At 37.4% G+C, this 5,929-nt stretch overlaps 1 non-coding gene across 1 annotated transcript; it reads left to right on the forward strand.

The window, feature by feature from the left end:
* The first annotated feature begins 389 nt into the window (after positions 1-389).
* Positions 390-462, forward strand: TRNAW-CCA (transfer RNA tryptophan (anticodon CCA)). The gene has a single exon. It is a non-coding gene; the product is annotated as a tRNA-Trp (tRNA).
* The last annotated feature ends 5,467 nt before the right edge of the window (positions 463-5,929 follow it).

Consider the following 5,929-nt stretch of genomic DNA (forward strand, 5'->3'; position numbering starts at 1 on the left):
AGTTAGTTCTTTCTGAGGACTGTGAGAAAGATTCTGTTCTTTGCCTCTCTCCTGGTTTCTGGTGGTTTGCTGGCAATCTTTAGTGTCCCTTGGCCTACAGACACAGCACCACAATTTCAGTCATCTCTATGGCATTCTTCAAGTCTCTGTGTTCAAATGTCCCCTTTTTATAAGGACACAGTCATATGAGATTAGGGTCCATCCCAATGATTTCATCTTAATTTAATCATCTGCAAAGACCCTGTGTCTAAATAAAGTCACATTCACAGGTACTGGGGATTAGAACTTTCAACATTCTGTATGGGGGATACAATTCAACCCATAACAGAGATACTCCCTTAACCTACAGTTATCTCCACTAACATCCCTCTTTCATTCTTGTCTTCTGTTTCTTGGTGGCTCAGAGGTCAAAGCGTCTGCCTCCAATGCGGGAGACCCAGGTTCGATCCCTGGGTCGGGAAGATCCCCTGGAGAAGGAAATGGTAACCCACTCCAGTATTCTTGCCTGGAGAATCCCATGGACGGAGGTGCCTGGTAGGCTACAGTCCATGGGGTCGCAAAGAGTCGGACATGACTGAGCGACTTCACTTTCACTTTCTGTTTCAATGGAGTGTATGCCCAGCCTTCCAATAAAAGCTGGTCTATCCAGGTGTGCTGTTGATCCTACACCTCATCACTCAATTAATCAAACTTCCACTCTTCTATATTTTCAATAATTGCCTTCTTGCTGAATACTTTTCATTTGCTTTCCCATTCATCTCAAGTTTACAATATTCATCATTCCTGAATCCTTCAACCTTCCTATCTTTTTTCCTACACTTCTCTGTTACCTTTCTTGACAATGTCTCCACATAACACTCCTTTCCCTTCAAATCACATTTACTTTTCATCTACTACAATCTGGCTTCTACTCCCATCCTTCTACCACTGAAACTACTCTTGTTCTGGGGATAGATGACTATGTTACTAAATCCAAAGAACAATTTTCTATCAACTTACTTGATCACTGAGAGTCATAGGCAGCAAACCTATCACTTGCAACTTTCAAGGCCACTCTCTTCACTGTCTTCCACCTCTTGGTTTTAATCTTTGCAGCTTTTAAAGAATAAATTTTATTTTTATAACAGTTTTATATTTACAGAAAAGTTGTAGACAGTACAGCGATATCTCATATGTCACATACACAATTTCTCTTACTCTTATCAAGGTATGTTTGTTATAATTAATAAACCTATATTGACACATTAGCAATAACTACAGTTCATCCTTAATTCAGATTTTCCTAGTTTTCACCTAAGGTCCTTCTTTTTTTCCAGGATGCCACATATGTTTAGTCATCAAGTCTCCTTAGGTGTTTCTAGCCTGGGACAGTTTATCAGACTTTCCTTTTTTTATGACCTTAACAGTTTTAAGGATTATTAGTGAATAATTTTCAGAATGCCCCTCTACTGGGACTTTCCTGATGTTTTCTCATAATTAGACTAGAGTATGTGCTTGTGAGAAGGAACATCACAGAATTAAAGTGACATTTTTATCACATTGTAACAAATACACATGCTATCAACATGACTCATCACTCTTGATGTTGAGCTTGATCACCTGGCTGAACTAGTATTTGTCAAGTTTCTCTGTTGTAAAATTATTCTTTTTACTCTGTTTCCAATCTTCTTTTGAAAGCAAAACACCACACAGAGTCCACACTAATGCAGTGGAGAATTGCATTCCACATATTTTTTGGCTGCCCTGGGTCTTCATTGCTGTGCACAGGCTTCTCATTGTGGTGGCCCCTCTTCTTGTGGAGCACAGGCTCTAGGGCACGTGGGCTAAAGTAGCCGTGGCTCACAGGCTCTGGAATGCAGGCTCAGTAATTGTTGTCACAGGCTTAGTTGCCCTGAAGCATGTGGGATCTTCCTGGACCAGGGATCAAACCAGTGTCACCTTCATTGAAAGTCAAATTCTTAACCACTAAACTACCAGGGAAGCCTGTGTTCTACATTTTTGACGGTAGAGTACCTAAATAAATTATTTGAAATTCTTCGGCATAAGGAAGTTCTCTTCTTCCCCATTTATTTGATCATTTGCTTACATTAGTCTAGACTCAAAGATATTTATTTTATACCTCAGATTATAATCCAATACTGCTGTATTTGTTGCTCAAATTTCCAGCTTTGGGCATTAGGAGCTCTTTCAATGGACTCCTGTGTACATCTGACCTATTTCCATCATTTGGAGTTTTTTTTTCTTTTATGTTATTCTTACTTTATGACATTACAAAATTCTCCTTGCTAACCTTGTATGTTTCCTACATTTCCTAGAAGCAGCCACTTCCCCAAGGTACTTCTCGTTTTATTCTTGCTTACTTTTAGGAGTCACTTATCTTCAAATGTTACAGTTTAAGGCAGACTTTCCATAGGCTATCATAAATTCTCATTCTACATTCTCTTCCTCAGATGTCTTAGGCCCTCCTATGGCCTCCATCAAAATGTTGATAAATATCTATTGTGTATCTTTAATTGAGACCTCTTTTCTGAACTCATATATCCAACTTGCTGCTCAACTTCCGCATTATGATACCCTATTAGAAATCTGGAACTAAACTTATGTCTTCATAACTGCTTTCTCTGCCCCATTATCTATTTTTCTTTCATTGCTGTCTGTCTTATCATCATCCATCCAGTTATTTCCACCAAAACCTAAAATTTCTGACAAATTTCTCATATCATCATATGTAAGCAATCACCCAGTCCTGTTTATTCTCATTACCTGATTCTGTCACTACTACCCAAATCCAAGACAGCGATCATCTCTCTCAGAATACTGATACAGTTTTCTAACTTTTTTCCAATGTCACTCTTTTATCCCTTTAATTCTTTTCACACATGGAAACCCTGAGTGTTTATTCAAGAACATAAATCAGATCATACGTGTTTGTCAGCTTTTGCTATGTTATGCAACAGTAACAATCCAAAATTTCAGTGGATTATAATAACAAAGGTTCATTTTCACTGATGTGAAATGTCACCTCAAGTCAGTGGCTCCTCTGATTTTTTCCTCTAAACTCTCCTAAACTTACATTCTAAAACTAAAGAAAGTCTCATCGAAAAGAACTCAACATCAATGAGATGGGAAAACATAATACCTCCCATAGAAGGCACCACAAAATTGAGGTACTACAAGTTTCATGGCATATGGGGGATATGTAAATTTCAAGGACATCCGTAAATAACTGAAGTCAGTAATACAATCTACAACAATCCATCATCTTACTCATAAATATTTGAGGACTTCCTTTCAGCATCTAAAAGATCAAGCTTTTCTCTAATTCAAATATGTAAAAGTCCTAAGCGGTCAAGATCTGAGGCATAAAGTTAAGAATCTCATGACAATCTCAATATCAAATATAAACATTAACTCCTCTTGATCCAGAAAAAAAGGAAATTATCTGTTGACCATATAACTAAAACACAGTGAGAGGACAGGGACAATGTAAAGGCAACAAATATTTCTCTCACCAAAAAAGAGAAGAATGCTAAAAAAAAAAAAAAAAAAATAGAACTGCCATGTGATCCAGCAATTCCACTTCTGGATACATATCCAAAGGAAATGAAATCATTATCTCAAAATGCTATCTGCACTCCCATATTCCCTATAGCATTGCTTATGACAGTCAATATACAGAAAAAAATCTAAGTGTCTGTTGACAGAAAAATGGATAAAGAAAAAAACCTATTTTATACACATGCACACATACACATACATATATACAATGGAACATTATTCAGACATTAAAAAAGAAGGAAATCCTGTCATTTAGAGCAACATAAATGAAAGTTGAAGGCATTATACTGAGTGATATAAGACAGAAAAAGATAAATACTCTATGATCTCACTTATATGTGGAATCTAAAAACAGAACTCACAGATGGTAGCTGGCAGGGATGGAGGTGCAAAGTATGTGTGAAGAAGGCCAAAAGGTATAAACTTTTAGCTATATGATGCATAAGTTCTGGAGATCTTACAGTGCCGTGACTATAGTTAACAACTGTATTGTACACTTGAAAATTACTGAGAATATATCTCACAAGCCCCTTCTAATATAAGAGAGAGGATTTTTCTTTTGTTTGGCTATCCATATTTTATCAAAACTTAGCTTTTTAAACTGATTCCACGTAGCTCAATTTGCCAAAAATACACATCCTCATTCTTTTTGAAATTTGCTTATTTCTCACCAGACTTAATTTTAAGTGCTTTGAGCTTATCAACCCTCTGCAGAAGAGTTATGCCCTTACCCTGTTTTCCTGAGCTATTTATACTCATGAAAGCATTTACTTGAAGTTGCCTTTATCAATTAAGGGTTTTAACGGAGAACATATATCTGTCTTTCAAAGAATTTCTCAATTTTGGATTGAAGTAGTAGTTGCATTTTTCAACATCCCAGAAGAAAGCAGAAAAATGAAGCAAAAAAGCAAATCACATAACTTTTAGTTATTTCCTTGTAGACCACGCCCTGATATGCCCAAAATGCTTTTTTCATTTTTGGACTTAATGTGGACTTACTCTTTCTGTCAGTAATTTTAGCCCAAACTTAGACCAGTTTCTAGCTCCTCTCTTCTCTTCCCTGCAGCTTTTTAAAGCCTGTCTTTGTTTGTCAGGATGCCTTACAGGAGGATAGGAACGTAAGAGATCACTTACTGGGATTTGATGTTTCTTTTCTTTTTTTTTTTTTTTTTTTTTTCATTTTTTCTTTTTTACTTATAGTTATTTTGAAATTTGAGCATTCTCTGTCTTCAAGTTATATTGAGTGGTTGTAGTGTGGTTTTAGTTTTTTCTTGCTGTTCTGTGTGATTGGGGATGAAATTTGCAATACAGGAAACTAGGCAGCTGGAATTGTCTTCAGTTACTCTTCTGTTATATTTACATTCATACACGCATATATACTATTTCATCAAATCTAAGAATCCAAAAAATGTAAGGCGCATCACTATTCTAGGTATCATTGAGAAATAAAACATGTCATCAATGAAACTCCAACATGACACTGTTGGAGAGGAGCCAGTCCAGTTTCGGGCTTCCAGGCAGCTCAGTAGGTAAAGAACCTTCCTGCAGTGTCAGAGATGCCAGGGGTATGGGTTTGACTCCTGGGTTGGGCCAATCCCCTGGAGGATGGCACGGCAACCCACTCTAGTATTCTTGCCTGGAGAATCCCAAGGACAGAGGAGCCTGGCAGACTACAGTCCATGGGTCACAAAGAGTCGGACACGACTGAAGCGACCGAACACAGTCCAGTTTCAGTACTTTATATTTACCCCAAAAAACACTGGTTAGCAGTGTTACTCTCTAATTATCTTTGCTCACCTGTATCTTCTAGTTTTTATACAGAAAACAACTATAGTTTTTAAAATACACATATTATTTAATATAAATATTCTGAGTATCAGGAAATATGGTTTTGATCACATTTAATTTTTCATAAACTATAACAAATTTTAAAAATGCAGAGGGTCTCAGAGATCAGACTGTGGTTACCAAGGGGAAGGAAAGAAGAGAGAGGAGTGGACTGGGAATTTGGGGTTGGTAGATACAGGAGGAAAAGGGGATGACAGAGGATGAGAGGGCTGGATGGCATCACTGACTCAATGGACATGAGTTTGAGTAAACTCCGGGAGTTGGTGGTGGACAGGGAGGCCTGGCATGCTGCGGTTCATGGGGTCTCAAAGAGTCGGACACGACTGAGTGACTGAACTGAACTGAATTGATACAACTACTATGTTTAGAATGGATAAGGAACAAGGTCCCACCATTTGGCAGAGGAAACAATATCCAAACTGATTCTCTTTCCTATTCAGCAGAAATTAGCACAACATTGTAAATCAACTGTACTTCAATTAAAGAAAAAAAGAAACACACCCACAGCCTTTTAAAATATCTA

Source organism: Odocoileus virginianus, chromosome 2 (assembly GCF_023699985.2).
Source record: "Odocoileus virginianus isolate 20LAN1187 ecotype Illinois chromosome 2, Ovbor_1.2, whole genome shotgun sequence".
Taxonomy (NCBI): domain Eukaryota; kingdom Metazoa; phylum Chordata; class Mammalia; order Artiodactyla; family Cervidae; genus Odocoileus; species Odocoileus virginianus.